Consider the following 13043-nt stretch of genomic DNA (forward strand, 5'->3'; position numbering starts at 1 on the left):
AAGAGACTTCCCAGCTTTCAAAGCACATTGTGAAAAACAACAATGCCTTCTTTTGAAATTTGAACCGTTTAGCAGCAATAAAATGGTTATTAAGATAGTAATAGAAGTTAGAACAATAGGAATTTGGACAATCAGAGTTAGAACAGTAAAGGACAATAAAAACAAAGACATACGGACAGTCCTGGTGCCTCCTGGGCAATTATGCCCCGAAAGCACACACGCTAACAAAGGATTAGCCCTTAAAAGCAATAGCCTGTTGCATATTCATATATCTCATACATGATGCATAAATTCTTTTCAAACAAAGGGTGTTCTCTGCTTATTGTCAAGTTCTCCCCCTTAATCCTGTTGGCTCCTCAAAGTCAGGAAGGAGGTGGAAGAAAGTTGGTTTTTTCCAAAGGGACGCAAGAATTCTTCCCTTGGGGCTTTTGGTGTCCTGTTGCTGTCATCTCTGGGCAAAGAATTTCTTGATTACCCCATCCCTTTCTTGAGCTAGTTAAAAAAGTATCTTACATCGCATAGCTCCTGTTTTACATAATGTTATAACCTAAAACTATATTTACCACTGAAATAATTACCAATATAGCTGGATGGGACGTACATGAGCTTGTCTGACCTTTGCTGCCTGACCAAATAGTGGCAACTGTGGAATTTTACCCCAGAGACACTTTTGGCTAGCTGGGTGCTGCAGCTGGGTTCTTGGAGGCAAGTCCAGGCATGCAGGAGGTCAGGTTTACCTTTGGTGGAGAAGCTTTAAGGCGAGGTGAAGGAAAGAAGTCGGTTCTGATGGAGGGTTTCTCTCCAGAGCTTTATTCCTGGCCCACAGGCCTCTGAATCCAGCAATGGCTCCCGGAGAACTCCCAACCGCATGGTTTGCTCGCCCTTTTACCCGGGCCAGAGGGGCAGGGAAGGAACACGGGGACCACCAACCAGGTACGGGCGGGGAAGTGTCAAGGGACAGAGGACACCTGGATGGCCCAATGTCCTTCCAGGAGGGGAGGGCATCTTTTGAATTCTGCCAATCACTCGACGCCCTTCTGGAATGCCAGGATTGACAGACAGCGCTCAGCAGGGGTCAGGGTGTGGAAAGGAGGGATGATTGACACACCTGGCAGGGAATTATCAGGGAGGAAGCTGGGGTATCTGAGGCAAACCATGACATCACACTGCAACATACCACACTACTTAAAAAAGTACAGTACTACTAACTAAGACAACATAACACATAGAGTATATTAATTTTTATATATATATAAATTTTAATATCTGTGAAGAGCCTGTCCTGTAATATGTACTTTTCACAACACCAAAGAAGCCATTGCACCTTTAAGAGACAGCTGACAACTCAGAAGGAAATGCTCAGCTTGTTCACAGGGTGAGAAAGAAAGGATTCTTCCAGATGAGTTAAAGTTTCAGAAACTTTATTTATTTACAATCCTACTCTATAGTCCTGTATGGTGGTATTTACAGAAAAATGGACAGCCACTAAATGAACCAGCCTAACCTTCTGGAGCTAACTAAACTAACTAACCCTCTAGGACAAGGTCAGGGTTTTAATAAAGCTGCATTCAACTTTGTGGATAAAAAGGTGATGTTGCAAGCAGAAAGAAGAAGCAGAAGAGTTGCTGACAGACAAAGGGGTAGCAACCCAACTAAAATGACCCTTACAGCATCTACCAATTAGATTAAGAAAAAGATGCAACTAAACAAGGCATGACTATAGAAAGCTATAGGATAGGAACTAATTATAAACTATGTTTAGAAGCACAATAAATGGCTTCTCCTTGATACACATTAAATTGTGCAGAGTCTTTTTTCTTTTCTCCATATAGTCCTACTCTAAATCCTACTCTACAGTCCTACTCTACAATCCTACTCTAAGATGGCTATGGTGAAAATGGTCCTGATATGATTATAGCACTGTTTGCTTCTCCATCCTCCTCTTCACTGAGATGATGAGTGGTGCCAGGGTGGATGCAGCCTCGGCTGATGTTACAAATGGATGCTGTTCACAAAAAAAAACCCAAAAAAGAAAAAAAAGAAATACAAAAACAAAACCAAAAAAGAAAACAAAACACAAACAAAAACCAAAACCAAAACAAAACAAATAAACCAAAACCAAACAACAAAAAGACAAAGAACAGTGAACAGTGAACCATTAATTTCCAAGCTCAGTGCTTCACAGGCTCGGTTGGGATTGCTCTGGGTCCTAAAAAGACCCAGAAAGAGGAGCAGTGGGACCATCTGCTACCCAGCAGTCATGTGCAGGACCCTGCCATCACAGGCAAACCTGGCCAAGAATCCCACTCATCCATTTATTCAGGTTTCTTTATTTGTTCGGATTTTTGCCCTGCCAGTGCTCTATAAATGGTGCTTTCTGTCCCTAGGTTTTCTTCCTTTCAGGAAACTCCAATGGCTCACACGGGTCCCTGCCTTTGAAAGACAGGCACTGTGCTGATTGCCACAGACACAGAAAGCAGTGTCTACCTTTCCATGCCCTGCCCCTCGTGTGCTGGATGGCTCCTTCCTTCCCAGCAGGGCCAGCCCAGTGGCACTGGGCCCTGCAGTTCCCTCTCTGCCACACAGCCTGGCAGTAACCCTGGCACAGTTCCCGTCTGCTTGAGCGTGCCAGGCAGCAGATGGGGCTGGGACAAGTCCCTCCCAGCTGTCCCTGTTTGTGTGGCAGAAACCTCTAAGGGTGGGCTGGGGGGCACAAACCAGGGCCCCTCAGAGTGAGCCCCCACACAGCCCCTCCTGCCCACAGCCAAATCTCTGACTGCTCAGCTGGGACTGGCTTCCTTGGGTTCCTCCCCCACCATTTCATGTCTCTGTACCCTGCATTGCTCTACTTCAATTCTTTTGCCATTAGATAAAACTGAGCACTCCACCGAATTACAAAAGAGGGTGACAGAAACAGTCAGAGGACAGAGCGCCTCTCCTCTCAGGAAATGCAGAGGGAGCTGGAGTTATTCAGTTTTGTGAAGAACAGGCTCCAGGGAGACTTTATTGCCACTTTCCAAGATTTCAGAGTGGCTTTGAAAAAAGTGGGGGACATCTTTTTAACAGGGTCAGTTACAATAGGATATGGACAAATATTTTTAAACACAAAGGACATCTAATCAGAGTAGGTCTAAGGAAGAACTTGTTTTCTTGGAGCATGGTGCAACCCTGGCACAGCTTGCCCCAAGAGCTTGTAGGTGCCCCATCCCTCCAACCATTCTGGCTCTGGCGGCAAAGGGCTCTGAGCAACCTGATCTCTTTAAGGATGTCCCTGCTCATTGCAGGACACTTGCACCACAGGACCTTTACAGGGCCCTGCCACCCAGCCCAGTCTAGGATTCCTCACTGTTTTCATTTGAAGAGCATCAAGAATGGAGGTGAGGAGGAAGGGGGCTCATCTGCTGCCTTGGGCTTGAGTGGAGGAGGAGCCCATCGCTCAGAGCCTGTTTCACCTGCAGCCCCTTCACATTTTACCTGTAGGAGCTCCTTGGCAGACCAGCGCTGCTCCTCGTCTGTCTGCAGGCAGCAGCTCAGGAAGTCACGCAGGCAAGATGAAAATAGGTTGGGCTGCTGCAGCTTTTGTCTTCCTCCTGTGGCTATCAGGAGTTGGGGCTGGGGAAAAAGGAGACACCAGGCTCCACCTGCTTCTTTCCCATCTGTCACTGCTCTCCCAGATCCCATTGATTAAGCTCCACTCTGCAGTGGCACTTTCTGCCCTGGCAGAGACCCAGAGACGACTTTCCTTTACCAACCAAAAACCCAAACTCCGATGCAGCCACAGCTTTCCCACTGTCCTGCAGATCTTGCCTTGGCAGCTGATTTCATTGCCTGACCTAGTTAGTGGGAACTACATCAGCACAAGCACATTTCCTTCCCTGAGGATTCATATCAGCTTGAGAGGCGTTTTGGAAGAAGGACTTTGCTATACTAACTCTACTGTATCCAAGGGTCAGGATATGAAAAGTATCTCTGCAGTGCTTCTTGTCTCTTAAGCACAGCTGCCATAAAACAAAACCAATCAAGCTTTTTGCTTTGTTCTTGAAAACCATGGAAATTGGAAGGAAAGAAAGGAAATCTACCAGGTATTCCTCAGGTAAGGAAACAAACATTTGGAATCTCATCTTCAACACAGACACATTAAGATGCATGCACAAATGTACTGGGATGAAAACGCCTGCTGGGACACAGAGGAGCCACCTGCAGCTCTGTCTCTCAGCAGTCTGAAAAATTCTGCTTTCCTTACATGGAAAAGAAAAACTTTTCATGTTCAAATCAGAAGGAGAGGTTCCATCCCTACGGTCACCCTCTACTCATTTGGCTACACAAGTCAATGCATGAATGGTAGGCCCATCCCAGAAAGTGCCAGGAAACAAATGAGAGGTTTTGGCAGGCTCTCCACATCACCAGGCTCTGGCTTGGTGACGGGCAGAATGTTGCTTTGGGCTGGGAGAGAAACACGGTCACTGAGTGTTTCAGCAGCACTGCACAAGAAGCAGAAGAGACTCTGTTGCCTTTAGACCCTCATGCCCAGGTTTCAGGCATGTTTCCCACTGAGAAGAAACTGCACAGGGGGTTAAGTTCCTCTCTAAAAATCAGTGCCTTAGCAGCTTTCTTGTGTTTGGGCTTCCTTTCTTCTTACATTTCTGGAAATGTAACACCAGTTCTGAGAGGCTTGCCTTGTGGTTTGAGGCGCATCTTCACAGAAAGACAAGTGGGAACAACTTGAAAGCCAAAGCAAATGTTGCCTGAGAAGAGCTGGGGAGTATTTGCCTGTGGTGAGGCTTGAGCTGTCTGGCAATCCCTTTCCATGATGTGCAGAAACATCCAGCTGCTCCCCAGAACTCAGTCCCTCTGGGCACGCAGGCCTCTGGAAACCCCTGAGGATTCCAGCCTTTCTCCTGCTCAAGAGCATCTAACCTAAGCTGAGCTCCAGTTTCTTCAGCAAGGCCAAGGATGCTCACTTCCATGCAGCTGACAGTGTCCGTGGAGCTCAGCAGGTCTTTCTGATACTCCTCAGGCCAAGCAATTACAGTGTAGTTTGGCAAGACATCGGCTGATCATTATCCAGTGTGGTTCATGTGGAACCAAGCTCTAACACGCTGACAAGTCAGACGGAGAGAGCTCATTCTGCTTTTGCAAGATGGTATTTAGAAACATAAGACACCGACTTGGAACTATTCAAACCTCAACTTGCAGAATCCATCTCAAATAGACAAAAATAACAATGGCAAGAGGCCTTGGAGTCTCCATAAAAATGCCCACCACTGTCATGATAACTCTGTGCTCGTGGCACTGAAGTAGATGGTGACCAAAGAGACTTTGCTATTATCCTCTTTAAGCCAAAGGAGAATTTCAAAGCCGGAAATGGCAATGCACTCCCCTTGTGTACAAATAATTGATGCGGCTTTCTGTCCTTTTCCCACATCACCAGAGGTGACAAAGAGGGTTTTATCCTGACTCTCAGCTGAGCTCAGCCACTGGCCATGGTGGGGAGCTGGAGCCCTCCCTGTCATTAGAACTGTGCAGGTCAGGGATGGCCCTGCTCCTGTGGTAAAGAAACACAGCACCGGTGTCAACTGCCCACGCTGGATCCCAGCCCAGGCACCTGCCTGCAAGCTCATCAACTTGTTAAAGTACCCAGAAACAGCCAAGGGTTTGGCAAACAATTCTAACTGCAGTCGGAGAAAAACACATCCTAAACTTATCCAGGCCACCCACATACGTGACTGAACAATGTACAGATGACTTGAAAGCCTGAAAGTTTCGAAGATCCACAGGATTTGGAAAAGATGCTACGGAATGGAAGAGAAGAGCTGTGTTTAAAAAATGAAAAAGCAAGCAGAACTGCTTGGGCCTTGCTTTGGTAGTAGTTTTTTTTTTCTCTTTTTCTTTTTTGTTTACTTTTCTTTTTCCTTTTTTTCTTATGTTTTCTAGAAAATTGAAACTGGGACGGTCTAACCTCCATTGCTGAGGATGTTTATCACATGTCTACCCTCTCCACTGAAAAATTCTTGTCCTTCAGAAACAGAGTTCCAACATTGTTCAAAAAACAAGTGAGAAATGTCAGGCATGGCTGGAGGCCAAAATGGCAGGTTTCTGAACTGGTTAGGTTTCTGAACTGCCACTTCCCTTACTGATACAACCAAAGCTACAGCAGATGCTGATGTGTTGCAGGGGCATTTTTAGAAGGAGACCTTGGTGGAAGTGGTGCCAGCAGATGGCAATGGGATTTTGTCCAATGGCACGCAGAGCATGGGACAGGTGAGAAAGACAGTGGGATCAGTGAGTATTTGCACCTTACCAAGACAGGAGTTGTATTCCAGGAAGGAACCTCTCGTTCCACCATTTCGATGCCCACGATTCCCAGAGACCATATGTCCACTTTGGGGCCACATGGTTGACCTGTCACCACTTCAGGCGCCAGCCACCCAGCAGCGCCGGCCATGGAGCTCCGTCTGCCCTGCTCAGGGCTGAGCTGAGCAAAGAGGCCAAAGTCAGCTGTGGAGAAAACAACAAACCATGAAAGCCAGCTCCAATTAGGAAACCAAGCAAAAGAATTCCCCACTCTTGGGCTAAGAATGTGCTGTTGAATCTCCTGGAGAACTGTCCATGCGTGATATCCTTGGGGCTTTAGCCAAGGCAGTATGGAATGTGCCACTTCCGAAAAAACCCAGGTTTCTTAACGCTGCTCACAGCAGTGGACTTTATTCCCCTGAAGCTTTAGATTGTAGCTCCCTCTGTCTGGAAGGGACACACACAGAGCAAGGCCACTCTTGACTGCTTGTGGTTCCTTATACATCTGTGCACGTTGCAACTGTGCCCTCAGCTCGCAGCAGGGGTCCCTGCACTGCCACCAGCACCATTTTTGGGGAGCTGGCAGTCACTCCAAGCAGCCCCACACCCACATGCCTGGAATGGTGCACCTGACCAAGAATATACTGACCCAGCTTGACAGAACCGTCAGTTCTGAGAAGGATGTTTCTGCTCTTCACATCTTGGTGGATGATGTGGTTTGAATGAAGAAAATCCAGTCCTTGCAGGCACTGAGAGAGAAAACAGAAACAGGAGGTCAAAAATGAGTGATGTGATTTCATCCCATAAGAAAGAAGAAAAAGAACCTAAAAGATTCCCTCTCCAGGGGAATGGGGAGTAATGGCAGAACAGTAATGGCCACTGAGAGGAAGAGCTTGCTGCTCCAACACCTGCAGAGCAGGACCTTTCTGAGGAAAGGCACGTCAGCTTTTGGAAGAGCAACAGCACCTGCTGTTGTAGGCTGTCCCCTGCCAACCAGCCAGGATGAGTCCTGCTGCAGTGGACGTGCTTTTTCCATGCAGAGGACAAAGGAGGGGTTTGGAAAGGAAAACTCCCTCCCTTTGGTGTGAAGCGGATCACTTTTGGGTGGGAGGCTGCATGACAAAGATTTTCTTGCTGGCCTCAGCACAGGCTTGGATGTATCACACCAGTCACTTTGCAGAAGCAAAGAGCATTTTGGCTGCACTACTATCCTTTTCAGCTGAGGACTGTGAGAAATGAGTCTTTTTTCTTTGCTGATCATTTCAAATCCTGCCACCAGCACCTTTGCTTTCACAGGCAAGGAATGCAGTGAAGACAGACTCCAGGCAAACATTTAGAGAGGCAAGGAGGAGAACAGCAAATACAAATACAAGAGACAGAGCGAGAATACAACAGCAGGAGATAAGAGTACTGGCACTGAGTACAGGGAGAGCAGGGGCACTGGCAGGCCTTTCACTTGAGATGCTTTTACTTGCCCATAGAATAGCAGCAACACAGAAACAAAGCTTGGCACAGGAAATCACTCCAGCTCTGAGGCCCTGTTTCCCAGACAATGCTGCCCAAGCCCTTGGAAACACAGATGGGATCGCTGACCTCCCGACTGATGGTTGCCATCTCATCTTCCGACAGGTAGGTCTGGCTGATGACATTGCTCAGAGTGCCTCCATCCATGTACTCCATAACCAGGGACAGTTCCTCACCCACAAGGTAGCTGAAAGAAGGAAACAAGGGCATGGAGATGAATGTACATGGCTAGGTTGCTGTTTGGAAAAGACGGGTTGACGCTTCTTTTCAGATCCCTTTGAGACAAACACAAAATAAAGGAATAGACATTCCCTCCTGGCTGTGCATTGTTTGCCATCTGTGCAGTCTCAAGGAGAAAGGCACAGCTGCGAAAAAGGAGAGGTCTTAGATGGGCAGCAAGCAAAATGTGCAGTTTAGTAACAGCCCAGATAAAAAGCCTGTCATGCATGGTGTTTCTGGAAAAAAGCACCTAGTCTTCCTGGCATGCATAGTAATGGAAAACAGTGGCAACAATCCAAGGGAAATCCTTGTTAGTTTACCTGGATGTAAGAAGACACTTGAAAAAAATCAAGCTCCAAAGCAAAGTGGTGGCTGTGAATATAGACATCATTGATTTAGTAAGACACGACTCATCCGGGTTCTTGAACAATTTTCAAATACCATGTGCAAGCAAAGACTCATGCAGACAAAATGCAATCTCTTCCCATCCACTGGAGATGAAAAGAGCAATAATAATTAGCCAATAATTACAGCTCTATTTTCTGCCAGTGACCAAAGTGGGATTTTACCTTGCATGTTTGCAATATGTGAACAAACATTCATAGGACAAAAGCACAACTCACCTGCCTAAACAGTTGACCAGGTTGGGATTCCTGTTCACCTTCATGACCATGAGTTCATTGACTTTTACTTCCTTCTTCCTCAGTCCTTGAAGACGTATTTTCTTGATGGCCACCTAAAATGACATTGATAATCAGTAACTTGAGAGGTTGGTGGCACGAAACCACAAGGCACGTGGAGCGAGTGATTTTGCAATGACACAGCTGAGCTGTGCCAAACTGCCTTGTGATTAGGCACTGCAGTAATTAGGAACTGACATTCCAGCAGTCATTTCTCTGCTCCCTAGGGAGCCAGTTACAGGACACGTGGGGCCACTGACATTTTGCCTTGACCACTTGGTAACAGCAGTGTCTCAGTTATCACCCACAAACCTCTGACCACACTCTCTGCTGCGTCTTTTGGGATTCAGAAGAAGTAATCCTTGCCTTAATACTCTGTGGATACATCCTGGGCTATGGGCAGGGCTTGGGGCTTTCAGGGATTCTTTGCTGATCTCTCCTAATATGCAGTTCCCAAGTGCAGAACTACAGGTGGCTAAGGAACTACCAGTAACTGTGAGATGGATTTCCTGGCAGCCAGAAATGAGAACTCAGGACTCTGAAGCTGTAGCACCAAAGAGCAGTGAGGTGCTCACCGGCACCACTTTGCTTTAACAATGGAGAGCGAGTGAGCACGTCCTTCTCTGAAAGGAACCACTGCCCTCCGTGCCTTCCTTCAGGCAGCTGAGGAGGACAAAGTCCCAAATGTGTTTTGTGGGCTGGCACCAGTCTGTGCTTCTTGTGCCTTTTCAGCACAGCTCTGCCCAAAGCTCCAGCCACAGCTCACACCAGAGGGGAAAGCCCTCGAGTGCAGCAGAGTCTGCAGGGGCTGTTCACATTTACCTCTCCTCCTGTGGCAGTTTTGAGTGCTTTAAAAACATCTCCAAAAGTCCTAGAAACAAAACAGAAGCAGAGAAATGAGAAGCCATTTAGATCTTGCAGTGAAAGCCAGCCCACACAGGAGATCTGTGCTGGAAATGCCTAAGACCTGCAGGACACTGGAAGCATGGAGGTGTCTTTGACAATGCCTTCTGAGCACACTTAGAAATTCTGATCAGCACTGACAATCTGAGCCCAGTGCCTGAACACATTTGCAGCTTGTCTGACTTCACACTTGATACCTATTCCACCAGCAAAACGCCTGATGCATAATTTTGTACAATTAACATTGCTTGGACTCACCCACTGCCAAGATTTTCCAGTTCAATGTATTTTAGAATAGGATTTTCCATCTTCACCATTGTCCCTGTGGGAAACAAAATGCAAGATGTTCACTTTAAAGCAGAGATCCCACCTTCTAGGAGATACAAAAGGCAGCCCCACTGTCTGGGGCTCTGAGCCCTCCCTTGGTGGACAGCTGGCTAACAACAACAGGAACAGCAACTGGAACAACAAGAAAAGAACAGCAGGCCCACAGCACAAGTGGCTGGCACAGAGACTGATTTCTAGCATCCTTTGAATTGAGAGACCTCTTGACAGCAGACACACAGGGAAGCACCGGGAGATACATTCAGAGGAGACTGAGAGCAGAAGAGAATACCTACCAAGGGAAGTAAGTTTGTCATCTAGAAACATTAAGGAGAGCTGGAACTAACAGTGCCTTTGTTTTCTTGGGAATAAACACTGTGAGATTTAGAAAAGGTTTTCTACTTGCTAAGATTATATGCACCTGGACATCTAGAATCAATTCCTCTGAACAGATGTCAAGTTCAGAATATTGCCAAGTGTTCCCATCTTTTCCACCTTGCAGCAGTTTGCCAGAAGAATGCCTCTGCATTTGTAAACCAGAGCAGCTCATGCTAGAACCAATCGTAACGGGGCTTTCAGCATCAGGACCCTCACCCTTTATGGGCAGGCTGAGCCCAAAGACGCCCTTGCCCGTGCCCCGCGTGAAGAACCGCGCCGCTTCTCTTCACCCTGACAGCGCGGATCAGTCGCTCCCATTGCACTCGCCCTCTCGGCACCGCACACGTCCCCATCTTCCCAACTCAGCACGGCGGGCACGGGCACAGAGGACAGCAGAGCTCCTCAGGCACCCCTGTGACACAGAGAGCTGCCCAGAGGAGATGCTGACCCTCCTGTGAGTCCAGGCCGTGCGAGGCAGAAGCCGGCCCAGAGAAGGGGCTGCAGCCTCAGGCAGCTCCGCGCTGCAGCAGCCGGGCAGCAGCAGGACCCTCCCAGCTAAGGAAGGCTCCAGTCTCTGCATTCCCACAGCCCTCAGGGGCAGGGCAGCGACCAAAACAAGGCTGGCAAAGCCCAAGCATGAGCACTGACAGGCACTGATGGGAAGAACCCAGAGTCAGTCTGAGCCCCGTACAAGCTTTTGCCCCCATTCAGGACACAACAGGATGGGCTTTGAGATCAGCCGCACTGACGCGCAGATCAGTGCCCTTTTTGCCCAACAGGTGATGGTAGACACAGAATCCACTGGGCTCTCTTCTCAACCCTACCAGATCTTATCTGAGAGCACAGCACTGGCAGCTGTTATGGGCAAGAAGCAGATTCATTGGGTTGTGCTGCAGAATCACAAAGGGCTTGATGTGTTCTCCTAGAGACTGATCTCAGCAGGGCTTCTGCCAGTGGCTAGGACTCAAGCAGTCACAGCCTTCTGCTGATGCAGGAACAATCCCTGCTTCTGCCTTCGGCAGAGAGGAAAGCCCAGACAAACTCCAGCCTGTCTAAGCTGCCCTCAGAGGCAGCAGGAACACCCAGAGCTCTCCCAGAGCTCTCTCTTGCTGCCTCGGAGCACTGCCAGCACTTCTGTGACACGAAACTGAGCAGAACCCTTTGGTACAGCTATGCTGACACGTGCACACAACACACTGTCCCTCAGATAAGAAAGATACCAGACGTACTCTGCTGCTCCAGGGAGTCACCCGCCATCTCCTGTTGCTGAGCAGCAGCTGGGTCAGCATGGGAGGTGAACCAAGGGCTCAGGCTCGACTTCTTCAGCTGGGGAGCAAAGGCTCCTTGAAACGGCACTGCTGCTTCTGCAGCAGCTTCAGTGTCAGAGTCGGTGTAGATCTGAGACAAGAAATGAGTTGATGTCAGGAAGGTGTGGCAGAGATTGCCCTGAAATGCAAGAGAGATTGCCATTTGAAATGCAAGCCCTTAGGAAGCTGCTGTCAGCCACATGCAGAGCTCCTCAACTGGATTGCTTTGGATGTCCACTTGTGAAACCAAATGGTCAAAATCAAAGGCTGCTTTTACTCGAGTTCATAGCCACTTTCTTGTTCTAAAGGATGACTGCAGCAACGACCCCTCCACTTCCTCCCAAAGACTCCTTTCCCCCTCCTAGGTCTGCAGATACATTTGCAGCTCCTCATTCTAACGTTCTACCTCCTGCCATGTAATTCTCTTTTTCTGCACCTTCCTCGGGACGAGCTTATCCTGCAGAATCTCTGGATGGTTCAGTGCCTGGCCCTCATGCCAGCCTCGGGGCTCTTGGTTGCCCATCATTTGCTGGAACTCTCTGCAGGCTGCCAGGTAGGATGGCGACACTTCCACCTGAAGTCAAACAGAACAAAGCAGTCAGAGCCTACAGCTTGTCCCTGTCAGCCAGGAGTCATCAACTGGGAAGAAAGTAAAGGACAGGAGCATTCACAAGGGATACAGACAGCTTGTAGCTTGAATTCCAAATCTATGTGAGTGACCATGTTCACCTGCAAAAACACCTCAAGAAACAAGGTCACCTGGACGAAGCCAGCAGGAGTTCATTTGGACAACTGCTGGCTAAATGGCCAGAGGAGTAATGCCACTGTCTAAAGCATCAGCTGAGATCCAGCAGAGCAGGCAGTGTCCTTGAGAGCAGCTCTGACAGAGGCCTCATCAGGATGGCACTCAGAGGCATCACCCACCCCCTGCTGCTCTGCACTGGAAAGGCAAGGAGGGCAGAAACCACCCCTTGGGTGACTGCAGTGCCTATTGCTATTTCACTTGCTTGCTTTTCTAGAGCCTTTTGCTCCTGAAGGAGGCAATTCATTTTCTCTTTGATGATTTTAATCTTTTCGTCTAGCCTCTTCTTCCTTACCTTGATCCTAGCCTCAGTTTCCTGCAGCTGTGCCTCCAGCTGTTCATCAATTTTCTGTAAACAACAATGGAAAGGACTCTCTTTCATGAGTGGAGTGGCTGCCATTCCTTCATTCACCTGTTTTTGTTGATTGCCCCTCTGCATAGGGAGATTCTTCTCCTCTTGGATGTCTTCATTCCTCCTCTTCGCTGCCATGATGGCACTCTGAGCTTCAGGCAGCTCTGCTTGTGGCTCTGCCTTGATGTTCTGTACACACAAAAGCAGAGCCAGTGACTGAGAGCTGCCATCAGGCTCAGCTTTTCCCTCTTTTAGCCTCA

Source organism: Melozone crissalis, unplaced genomic scaffold, assembly GCF_028551555.1.
Source record: "Melozone crissalis strain CALT ecotype California unplaced genomic scaffold, PUWL_Pcris_2 ptg000055l_1, whole genome shotgun sequence".
Taxonomy (NCBI): Eukaryota; Metazoa; Chordata; class Aves; order Passeriformes; family Passerellidae; genus Melozone; species Melozone crissalis.